Consider the following 13,014-nt stretch of genomic DNA (forward strand, 5'->3'; position numbering starts at 1 on the left):
CTTATTTTTTCAGGTTATCAAGTCTTCAGGTCCAGCATTTCAGCATTTTTGCATGAGAAAATGGTAATATTATTCACTAGACTGATTTTTAACTGAAATTTCACTCTAAATTGCATTTAGACAAATTTTTGTCCATTGTAATTAAACACACACAAACCAGCATTTCCAAACAGCTGTAACATCTAAAAAGTTTTCTTATGTCTTCAGTACTTAATTACTTAGCAGTTTGATTCAGTAAACTATTTCTAGTTGTTGAATTCAACTGTTCAAAATACCCCTTTCCAAGTTTTTAGAACTAGATCTGACAATCCTACTTTACTCGGTCATTGACTCAGAGAGGCAAACAGACTTTTCCCTCAGCTGTCAATTCATTTCTCAGCTGTTTTTGAACTAATTATTGAACTATACTAGTGTAATAAACATAATGAATATCCTTCTGCGGAGCAGGCTCCTGGATGCAAAAGCTGGCTTAGTTCTCCAGCACACTGTGGTTCCAGGTGCATAACTAGTGATTACTGTCAGTTGACTAATTTGACTGTCTCTTAAATATCAACTCATTTATTTAGTTTACATGACCACTAATAGCAACTGTAGGCCCTAACACACTTGCCATTTAAAATGCAAATAAGCTTAGTTAAAAAAATGTAAAGAAAAAATGCAAACTTTCTATGTATCCTTTATACAAAAAGGCACCATATTTCATCAGAATTTAGATTAAAGGTTCCCAGGGCACAATCTCTGACTCCTACAAGATTAGTTTTAAATGATTGTTGGCTTTTGCTTCTGGCAGTCTCATAGTATTAAGAGCTACAGCTTTCATGCAAGGAAAGACAGTCACAGACATACCCCACACGCAGTGTTCAGGGTGAGACTAACCAAGCGTGGTAGCAACTCTTAACACCAGCGTTTCATGAACTTGGCTTTCTGTGTCTCTTACAACACGGGTGCGTTCACACTGCTCATTCTTCGATGCACTACTGTTCTTCATATCAGGGATGGAGTAAGAGCTGGCACAACAGTCCTTTTAGCAGGCCCAGCTCTCCAACGCATCCAAGTCCAGTCGTCTTCACCTGGACGCTCTCGTCTTTCTGATGGATGGCAGCAAAGTGAAGTGCTTCTGCAACCCTCACTTGCTTTAATCTGCTAGACCAGAAGGGAAAGATGTGGCCCGTAGTCCTAATGGGCTTCACATGCTTTTCACTGGATGACACATCTGTGACCTACCAAATGTCTTTGGAAGGCCTAAGGTTTTTTTAGCCCTCAGCAAAAGAAAGAAAGGGTCCCTGCCCTTGTTCTTGGGACTGTATCCCAATGTGACAGGTGCTACTCTACTCCAAAAAGGTATTTCTTTAGCTGGAGCACCAAAAGCCCATACTCTTACATTCAGAAGCTGAATGCACTGTCCTAGTCTACGCTTTCCGCTATGCCCAGTCCACATCATCTCCTACAAGACAGCACAAGCAGAGAAACACAGGACCCTGGGGCACGGCACGGCACTGCTCACAGGGGCTCACCTAACCAACACACACTGACTCTCACTGGTCCACCAACACCAGAGATACCTGTGCTGTGGTTCCCAGCGTTAAGCACAGGAGGGACAAATCACATGCTCCTCAACTGCAGCAACAGACTTTATATAATCAGCCTAAGGATCATGGAGTAATTGTTTACCTTTCATTGAGAAACACTGCGAGAAGCACGAAACAGCTGAATCTAAACAGAGCGTGGGAGATCGTAGCTGTAGGTGGAAGCTCCTGCCTATGTAAGCACCAACAAACACAGATTACGCTTTGGCAAGCGTTGCTGTCCAGAAAGGCAGTCTCCTTCTCGCAGCTGGAACAGGAACACACACGGGCTCCTGATGCCCACGGGCACCGCTAAAGACACCGCTGCATGCACATCCCCAGCACAAATGATAGATCAGTCCCAAGTAACAGACATCCACCCTGAGGTAAAAGCTTCAAGTCCTATTTCAGTCTGTTCCCAAATACCTCACACTTTATACTCGAACAGGCCCAAACATCACCAAGCCCAATTCTTCCCTCAGCTTAGCCAAGCTGCTTAAATACTTTTCTGAACAGAACTAGACATAAAACATAACATCTGGTTCTGGGAGAGAGAGCTATGACTGTTTTTCAAAATAGATCTAAAAAGGTCTTATGATTCCATCAACAAAGGAAATGTGTATTAGATAAATGATAACTTTATCTATTTATTTACTTTTGGGCCTTTAAATCAAGTATGCTAGAATTTCTGATACCGAATAACTTCAACTCTGTATTTTAATATGGTAACATTTTTGAAGAGGAAAGGAGAAAATATACAGGAATTGGTTCATTAAAGCCAGGAGACTCCAAGTACCTTCAGGTGACTTCTAAACAAGGGCAAGAAGGTGGTGATGCAGAACAAATTGCCTATCCTGGAACACAGCACAACACAGACACAAGCTAACTCTCATTTGCCCAAGAAAGATACTCCTAAGGCAGATTCTTCCAAACAATGTGGTATTAAAACATTCCAATAGTTTGTCTGTATTGCTGACAGTTTTTAAAAATAAGTTAATTCACTACTTTATAGGCAACCAAAGTAATGAATGCTATCGCTGTAATTCCTGCTGTCCAATGCAATCCAACTTTTTCACTGGCAAGAGTCCCAACAAGCTTTTAATGGCACTTAGGAATTTTTGACTAAGAAAGATGGATTGCCCACGCCTGTGAGACTATCCATCAAAAAGGACAACCATGAATTATGGACCTTGACATTTAACCACAAATTTCCTCTAAGGGGAGATACAAAGATGCCTCATTTAATAAGAGAGCTCTCTCCAGTAACTAGATTTTCTTCCCAATCTTGAAGTTCCTGACAATCGGTAAGTGATATAATCCGCATTCACCAGCTGGGAAAGTTGAGCAGAATCTGTCGTTCTGGAGGAACACTGGTATGTTCAAAGAAACATGCATCCTTGGACTCAACTCCTGCCTCTGCAATGTCACATACTTCACAACAGAGTATATTCATAGGCTATAGTGAGAAAAGGATAACATCTCATGTAGCCTCAGCAATATATAAAGGCAAGGTAAAAGCTTCAAAGAATGCCACACTTCAAATTCCTTTACAGCATCAGCTGGGTCAATCTCCTTCTACATACAAACCAAACAACTAGACCATCATTCTCAACACACCGGCAACACCCGTAAGTCACAGAACCAGTAGCTGAAGTTAATTCACGACTGCCTTGTGCCTCAATAAGGAGGAAATGGCACCCAGCCCACTTTGGATAAGCAGAAAGTTGCTCATCGTAGCTACTATATCGGGCTAAACTAAAACCAAAATAAGAACCTCTCTTCCCTGCAACTGTATCGAAGTATAATTCTATATAAAGATAGTTAAAATATTTTGTTTAGTAAAATGCTTAGGGTGGTAGGGGCACTTCTCAGAAGTTCATATTAATATCCACAGCCAATTTTAAGCACTTAAATTCTAGCCTGTATGCAGTACCCACTTAAAACAGCAGCTGCAAATAATGTATATTCTTTTGTTAAAAGGTGAGAGGAAAACACACTTCAGTTTTCTTGAATTACAGTACAGGATGTGAAGCAAAAATAAAGGCATTTATGTAAAAAGAACATCTAATTTACATTCTAGTTTTTCTCCTGTTTTACTAGTGTGTATTGCTTTTGTCTCCTAGTTATTTGAGCTTACTGATATTTTCCCCAGTGGTTTGGGAATTTATATATTCCTAGGGTCAGGAGAGTGAAGGAAAAAAATAGAAAGAAAAGATTTAAAACAACAAAAGGAGGAAAAGGCCAATTCCTATGCTCACTTGTGAAAGAAGAGAGAAGAAACTCTACAATGTTGAAAGCACATTATATTGAAAGTACATATTGAAGAATAGACTTAAAATTACAACTAAGTGGCCACCTCAGAGTAGGGTGCTTCAAGGGGAATCTGCTAGACAATCACATAATAGTTCCAAGATCATTAACAAACATTACTGGAAAAAACAACACACACCAAAACTTCCAAAATCTCTGAATCTAGTAACGTGCTGTTAAAAATACAAACTTTTTTAAGAATAGATTGAAAATCGTCTGTGTACCCACGATTTATTCCTCCTTTCTAAACAGAAAAATTAGACCTTTCCCCAGGTGTGATTCCAGACAGCTACAAAATGGGAGCTTCCCAGCTCGCTTAAAAGCTGCGCAAGAGTTCTCACGGGGTGGCTCACACACGAACAGAGACCATCTCCTCTCCTGCAACCACACCAATGTCTCCCCAGCCTTTCACTAATGTAAAGTCAGTGCAGCAACCACAAGCATTTAAAAAACAGACAACAGGGAAAATACTAGGAAAGTTTTGAACAAGTGGATAAATTTCCACTGTCTTAATGATTAAACACAAACACACACACTTAGCAGTTTATAGAAAGCCTGCTGATGGCACAGCAGCCAATAACAAGCATCCTACTTGATGATAGATAATCCTTTTTCCATTAAATCAAGAAAGCATTAAAATTGAGATACTAACTCCATTTAAACAAAACAACCTCCCTAAAATCCCCAACCATTCCAACACCTTCAGAATTTCTGGATCTATTCAAGGAATTTTTCTTGTTGGCTTGAGAGAACCAATTTGTGCTAGTCTACTGATTGGGCTCCTTCTGGATGACTGAATGTTGTATTTTTATCCATTCAATTTACCTTTCAAATTATCTGATGATAACTTTTCAAACATGCAATGCACCATTCTATTTTGACTTACTTGAGAGGCATAAAAGAAAGCTATGCCCACCTCCCCATCTTTACAATTAAAAAAATAAGAAGTTTCATATTTATATATGAGGCTTTGCAACGTTAGGTATTAGAGAGTCTTGAACCAAAAATCCAAATTTGGATCTTGATCTGAATTTTGCAGCTCTGGCCCTTCTCCAAATACTTCTGTTTGGCAAGCTGCAGAGTGGAGTAACAAGAGAAGGCAACATGCATAAGTTAGAGGATCTGTATAAAAAGATTAAACTCAATCCTCTCTCTGAAAATGACAAAATAAATAAACAAACAAAAAGGACTAAGAAAACCACCCTAAGTCCCAATCATTTAAAAGATGAATCAGTTCTTCAGTATAAATCTGAACACCTAACCTGAGGTGTGACCATCATCTTACCGAGGTACAGTAATTTTTCTGATAAAATTATACAGCATCCAGAAAATTTGGGGGGAGGGGGAGGATTCTTGAGTGTTCTTTTTAGACAGAGATTTGGAGTCCTACTTGCCAATGGTATACATACAGGTGCCAGTCCAACAGAACTGACCCAAATTCAGGGAATCCAGTTATGGAGGCCTGAGATGACAATCCTACAATTTGGTGCTTATCAGGAACTCGTTAGAAATGCTATTCTGTACCACAACGTCGCTCCGTCTGATTTTCTTCAATAAAGAGAACTCCTGTGGTGGAAGTGAAATGTTTTTGAAACAAGGAATTGCGTATGTTTGATGCTATGAAGTCAACAATTTAATGCACTCCTATGCATTTTAAATGAACAGCAGTAGAACTTAGCCAACTCTTTATTACTCGAATATTGTTTTTTCTCCCCCATATACTGTACTATATCCTATTGTTTCTTGAAATGAAGAAAAACAAAAATCACAAACAAGAGTGGCCCAAGTCTTCCTAAAAGTAAATTCACAACAGCTTTTTTCTGTAAAGCTATTCTGCCATATTCAGAGCCAGGATATTCTATAAAATTTCAACTCCATTTTCCAAAGGTTATACAAAGGTCAGCATTCATTTTATCCAGGTTTATTTTCTAACCTTGTAAAAATTCCTGTCGACCAAACTGGCTTCCACACCTGCTGACCCAGAAACTCCACCACCACGGTGGCCAAGGTCCATCCGGGAAGCTGCTGCCCCACGCACGCTTCCCAGGTGCTGGTAGCTGCCTGCCACCACTCTGCCAAGGAGAACCCAGCACCAGCTCAAGAGCAAGCGGTTACTTTTCAGCAAGGAACAGCAAGCGCTTTGCCCTACCCAGGCTTTGCCCAAGGGCACGGACGCCCACCACAGCCATGGAGCAGCCGTCCTCCAGGGAGGAACACCAAGGAGAAAAAGAGACAAATGGTGTAGGATTTGTCTTCCCGAAATTGGAGAGATCAGCAACACGTACAATTATGCCTGTGCACACTGTTTAAACTTCATTTACTGTCAAAGTAAAACCGGCACACAAAATAGTCTCTTTTTTTTTTATGGAAATATCTGCCCTAAGAGGTGGCTTTCACCTTAGGAGCGTGTTTCTGCAGAATGGCTGCCAGGCGCAACCTTGAGCAACACATACAGAAGCATATGGAGATGGATGAAAAAACCCACTTTCCATTCCTGTCCATTTGGGGAAATGGAAGGTGAAGAACTGCACTCAGCTAAATGCTCTGCCAAGGAAGGCTGGCCTCCATGGAAATCATCAAGAGCAAGTCTGAATACAGTCCACAACTCAAAATCTTCCCTGTATTTGACTGCTTGTACATGTTTGTGCATGTAGGGAAACACATTCAAGACAGGAAGTCTCACAATCACCTGTAAACAACAGAACCATCAGGGCAGGGAAAACTGGGCTAGTGACAAGAAATATTCACAGTTGAACTGAGGGGCTCAAAGTACTTGTTTGAGATGGAGTAGATACACTTCTAAGGTTAGTTAGATTTACTGAAATAAATGTGGCCTTCTGTTACAGCAGTCAGTAATAATCCACTGTTCCTCACAACAGTAGAGAAATCTTTAAAGAAAATTTCTAAGTTTTGTTCCCCCCTCCAATAGTGAGCTAACAAGGATCAAGAAGAGAACAGTGGTAGCTGGTGGATTTGGGGCTGGAAGCACAGCATAACCAGAAAGAATCTATAGTTAGTTAGGAGAACTTTAAGTTCTCCACTCAGTATTGACAGATTGCTTAACAAAATCTAGAGTTGTTGTTTTTACTCCCTGCACCCATTTCCCAAGCCACAGAAAACTGAGAAAGAGTAAACGCAGATAGACTGGACTACACACAAATCCAACCTGACTCAAAAAAAAAAAAATGAAAAACACATAAAAAAGGGTGTTACAGGAATCTCAACTACAGAAGAAAAGAGCTAAAAAATTGTTTAGGCCTGCATTTGCAGATAGCCTAAAACACAACCTTGAGCTTCCCTCTTCAATGCCAGGTATTTAATTAAAAATACCAACACTGTCGGTCATTTTTCCTGCTCATCCAAGCATAAAAATAAGATGCAGTTCCAACTATGAGAAGTCTCAATGGCATTTTCCAAACGGTGGGATGTTCACTCGACAGCAGAGCAGTCGGTGCCGATCCCCACTCGCGCACGATGACTAACGAGGCGCCATAGATGCAATTGCGGGAGGGGGCAGGACTGATTTCAGTCATAAGAAAGGATGGAGCTTTCAAAAGATCAGAAAATACTGCTATTAGAACCAGCTAATCTCGTTTTCTAGCACAATACCACGAGCCCAGATCTAACAGGGGCACGATTCACCTCCTACTCCCTTCAACACAAGACAAACTGGGCCCTAGAACATATATAATTTTGGCAATAAGCGGCCCAGCTGATGCGGCTTTGGAATAAAACTACTAGCTAGAAGAGTGATTTGAGGACAAAATTATGATCAGAAGCCCACACCCACGGCTGGTTCAAAATGCAGCAACAGCAACACTTTGTGTTTCAAGCTCCACACTGCCTCGTCTTCAGCTCGCTTTACACGTGAGATATTGGGGAGGGGGGGAAGAAAAGTAATCTCTCAGGCAAAATTCTTACATTCAAATCGTAACAGATGCCTTTCAGACAAAAAAGCTGAGAGTCAGGCTAGGTGAACGAAACTGGGGCCAATGCGTGCACAGATGCAAGCAACAGTTTACTATTTACAAGAGTAAACAAGTCCTCATTTAAGAATCGTCACCAGTTACTCAAAACAGTGAACGAGAAAACAAACCCTACCATTTGAACGTTCACAGGCCGCGCAAGGACTGGATTTTAGCTTAGTGCCGTGAGCAAAGGGATGGACGTGCCCGGACTGCCCGGCCTCCTCCTCGACCCCCGTCAGAGCAGAACTTCGGCAGACGCTCTCCCCCTCCGCCATCCGCGCAGCTCAGTCCCCGGGCTCATTCTCCTTACGCATCTGTGTTACTGCTGTCTTTAGCAATAGGATATTCTTCAGCAACCTAACAGAGCAATGAGTTGAGTCGGTCTTTACTAGTACATGTTTGCGTAGGGAAGCACCATACACAAGTAACACACATGTGGCAACACAGTATTCTCAGCCCAGGAAAATAATCCAAACCCAGTTAGTCTATATGCTCAGACACTGACTAGGGAGGTTTTCCCACCCTCAGGCTCTAACGTCTGGACAAAAAGCTATTAAATACAAAAAGCTTTGATGAATCTAAAGGAAAATAAACACAGGACCCAGGTCCAGCAGAGACTGGAGCAATTCACAAACCCGCCCAAACCGACCTTAATCGGACAGCGTGGGCTCTGCAAAGACGAAGCCTTCCTCGTCTAGACTTCTAATCCATCAATGGCGAAAGACGTCTAATATTATTTCTGTCCTTTTCACGGACACTGCGAGAACACATCCAACTGTCTGAGCACGTTACATACGCAATACAAAATAAAAACAGACAACACTTCGCAGGATGTGTTCAAGCGGGGCAGCTGGGAAAAGATACAGTTAGACAGTAATGAACTTTAACGTCTGTCTCGTTACAATAATTAGTCAGCTGTAACTATCTGGCATACCTGTACATACAGTTGTAATGCAAATAAATACTTCCCGATTTGTTTTTAACCATGAGCATATAAACTCTTGTCTTCCTCGCCTCTGTCCAAACTAATGGTATGAAAATTAAAAAGAAAAAAAAAAAACCAAAAACAAACAAAAAACCCCAACACACAGCTCATTTTAAAGTCTTCAGTATATATATTGACCATGCCTTCAATTTTAACCAGTCAGACTTCATCTATAGTTGTATTTTAAGGGATACTGCAAGTTCACAATTACTTGAGCTACTTTTGTCAAACTACATTTTAATTTAATAAACAGAACAAATTAAGTATGAGTTGAGATAATGAATAACTCATTGTCCCGCTTGAGGCCTACATCACATACTATATTTATATTTGTCGGTACAGTGGAAGGACAAGCACAGACTTGTTTGTGATCCTCAAGTCCAGTATTTTAGTAGCTGCTATATTTTGCTATACTCTTTTCACTGACAATCATTTCGAGGACCAAAACCTTCTAAAAAAAAGTCAAACACATCCATTCACTATGCGCAAACAAGTGCGGGAGAAGGGGGGGGGGGAAACTACACAAAAGAGTACTAATCTAGATGTGCTAAGTCCTTTGGGAAGCAAAGGAGGAATTCAACACACCAACCTCCCAGCACATATAACTGGAAAGGCAGGGGAAGAGGGGGGAGGAAGAGGGGAGAATACAGAAAAGAGGAAGCTCTCCTCAACAAGTTATACCTAGTTCTTTTTAACAATAGAGTCCTGCCATTTTCACAACAAGCCTTCTCAAATCTCCTGTGCAGTTTATTAACTACAAGCACCCTGCACCTACCAAAAGAATACCAGATCCCAGACAGCAAACAGGGAAGAAGAGACCTGCCAGTGTTTACTCTAGATGCAGCATGCATGACTTCCTTTGCAATGCTCTTTATCCTTTCTGCTTAAAAAGGATAATTGAATCTACACTAAGACACAAATTAACATTAAAACTGGAGTTTCAAATGAAGACTGCTTGCTAGTAATCCAGGAGCAGGGAACGCACAGCATTTATATTATTTACAGACAAAAGTAAGATTTGAACATATGAAAGAAAACTTTTATTATAAAAATAACCTTATCTTCAAATACCACATATCTAGAGTATAACCTGTGAGGAACTGATACTGTCTGAAAGGCGCAGAGAAGCTGCAGCCCCGTGCAGAAAGCTGTCGGGTAGCCAGGGAGGAAAGGTCAGGCCGATGCGGGGAATATCTATTAAACTACCAGGAGACAGGGCTGGAGGCACTGGCAGAGCTGCCGCTGGTCACAGACACTTGGCACCAGCCTGGCCACCTTCGTGAGGCAGAACTCCACATTCCTGCGCACTGAAAGCAAAGTCAGGCTATTCATCTAGCCTACCTGAATCAAACAAGCAATCTGGTGTAAAATGCTAGCATACACACTCGTTTTCCTTTAAAAGAAAGCCCATAATAAAAGGAGAGGTTTCACTTAGTAGCCATTTTGTCTTCAACTTGGACATGATACCTAATCTGAATGCAATGTAAACATGCTCTCAGGCTGCTTTCCAAACAGCATGTTCATGCAAAGAGAAGAAAATGACAGAGAAGAAATGGACATCACAAAATCCCATAATAAGTCAGGACAGTGGGAAGATTTCTAAACAGACAGGAAATCCTGCAGTTTGTATTCCTTCTTAAGGTCACTTTGTTGCATAGAAAAACAAAACAATACAAAAGGTAACAAGTGTGGATTAAGGACAATGAATTATTATTCACTATTTAAGCTTTTTTAAAAAAAAGCAAACAAAGAAAAAATGCAATTTCACTATGCCATACAATAAAATAAATGAAGGAAACATTATATTTAGATTTTCTTTCTCTTAAAGCCACATCAACTCAAACCATAAAAGCTAATTGTACTATGAAGCAATATGCAGAGTAGATCAACATATCTTTATTAATAAATGCATATATATACACTCCCAAGATGCATATATATATATATGTATATATAGTTTCTCTACATACGTGTGTGTGTATATACACACACTGCATATAGATATATAGATATAAATAAAATAAATAAGCTGTATTTACACAGGTCTAGACTCAAAATACTGTATCAGCCCCCTCTGGTAAAAGCAATTTTTAAAAATATAATAAAAAATGTGCATACTGGAGATGACAGCCACTTGCAGAACTAAAAAAAAAAAAAAAAAATTACAGGGCAAGCTAAACTCAGTTTACCTCTTTCCCCCAAACACATATAAAATCAGTATCACATATAAGCAAAATATAGACTTATTATGAATATTGCTTTTATTTTTAAACAAAAGTTGGATTTCTGGGCAGGTACTTCCAGACCATCCTGACAAGTTTCGGGCCAAAACTGCACTTCAACTGCCCGCATGCAAACTCGGGGCAGGAGAGGTTTGTAAGAGGGCTGGGAAATGCCCCCTGACTGCGACGTGCTGCATTCCTTGCTGCATTCACGCTCTGCGACTGGGGTCCCACTTGAATACACACGCGCGCACATCTAAAGCCCAGCCCGGAGCGGAGCAGGCTCCGGAGCTCGCCGGACAACCAGCAGCCGTCGGCAGGTGGGACTGCCCCATCGCCTCCAGCACGGCCACGCCGCAGTTGCCATTGCTGGGGAATGCAAACGCACACGAGCAGGCAGCGCCGCCAACCACCCCCGGGCGCCGGGGGCTGCAGACCATTCCCAGGGGAAATAACATTAAAATAAAGGAGTAAATAAATAATACATAGAAAAAAATGAGTTAACAGAAAACAGCAGCACGGGAGAAGGCGGGCGGCGGTCCCCCGCAGAGAGCCCACCTGCGCGGCCGCCGCCGCGGGGCGCGGAGGGGCGCGGAAGGGCTCCGCGCTCCGCGCACAAAGGCGGCCGCGCCGCGCCGCCCCCCGCGCAGCAGCGCGCAACCGACCTTCGGGCGGAGGGGAGCGCGGCGCCCGCGGGCGGGCGCGCCAAACAAACAACCCCCCCCCACACGCACACACGCCCGCCCGCACCGCAGCGCCCGGGAAGCGCCGCGGGCCGCGCCGCCCGCCCGCCCTTACCAGATGGAGCTGCGGATTTTGTGCTGCAGCGCGCTGGCCTCGGCGCCCTGCAGCCCCGGCACCAGGGCCGGCAGGGCCCCGCCGGGCGCGGGGGTGCCGGCCAGCCGCCGCGGCGGCTGCGCCTCCGGCTGCTGCTCCTCGGCCATGGGCGGCGCGGCGGCGGCGGCGGCGGGGACGCACTAGGCCTCTGCCGCAGCCCTCGAGTGAGTCGCCTTGCCCCGCGGCCCGGGGGACATCACGGGCGCAGAGCCGAGCCGCCTCCCGCCGCTACGCCGCAGGATGGCGAGCCGGGCTCGGGGCAGGGCGCATGGCGGCCCGGCCTCCCGCCGCCGCCCCCGCGCAGGGTCGCTCCGCGCTCCCCCGCCTCGCAGCACCTGGCCCGGCCCGGCCCGGCCCCGCGCCGCCGCTCCTCGCCCCGCGCCGCCGCCGCCGCCGCCGTGCCAGCCTGGGCGCCCAGTGCGCAGGCTCGGCGCTGCCCGCGCCCACGGGCCGCCCCGCGCCGCCGCCCCGCGCCGCGCCGCGCCGCGCCGCGAGGGGCCGGGGGCGCTGCGGGCCGCGGGGGCCCGGCGCGGGCGGGGGCCCCTGCGCCGGCAGCCGCGCTGCGGGCGGCCTCGGCGCGGCGCGGGCCCCACGCCGCGGCGGCCCCGCGGCCAGCGCGTTCGCGCACGTACGCGGTAGCGCGGGGCCCGCGGCTGTGCCCCGCCGCCGCTCGCCCGGCCCGGGCAGCGGCCCCAAGGGCGTCCCGGGACCGGCTCCTCTCTGACAACAGCCCGTTCCCCCGCCGGCGAGTCTCGGGGGAGCCCTGCGGCGGGAGCGCGCCGGGCCGGGCCGGGCGCCCCTCGTCCGCCGCCTCTTTGCCCCCCGTTTCTGCAAGCCGAAGAGACGCCTCAGCAGTTTAAAATCCCGAAGTGGCCTGCTGTTTGCACCCAAACTGCATCACTGTACATGCAACCTGGCACAGTAAACCAAAGGTTTGTGTACTTGGTGGCATCTTCCTGTTCTGTGGCAATTTACTTGGCGCAAATCGTATGAACAGAGTTGGGAGTGCCTCTGCTGAGATCTTTTGTTTGACCCTGTTAAATAACTGGGCAGAGCTAAGCCCAGTGGGACCTCAGCCTTAAAACCGTTCCAGAAAATGTGCTTCTACCAGCACCCGAGGGACACCG

At 45.0% G+C, this 13,014-nt stretch overlaps 1 protein-coding gene across 1 annotated transcript in view; it reads right to left on the bottom strand.

The window, feature by feature from the left end:
• Positions 1-11,937, bottom strand: part of RFX7 (regulatory factor X7) — a 58,389-nt gene extending 46,452 nt beyond the window's left edge. The window contains exon 1 of the mRNA XM_062583868.1: positions 11,849-11,937. The gene's annotated coding sequence lies outside the window, so the exon portion shown is untranslated. The remainder of the gene's footprint in view (positions 1-11,848) is intronic.
• Between the last annotated feature and the right edge of the window lie 1,077 nt (positions 11,938-13,014).

The sequence above is a fragment of the Rhea pennata genome, chromosome 10, assembly GCF_028389875.1.
Source record: "Rhea pennata isolate bPtePen1 chromosome 10, bPtePen1.pri, whole genome shotgun sequence".
Lineage (NCBI taxonomy): Eukaryota > Metazoa > Chordata > Aves > Rheiformes > Rheidae > Rhea > Rhea pennata.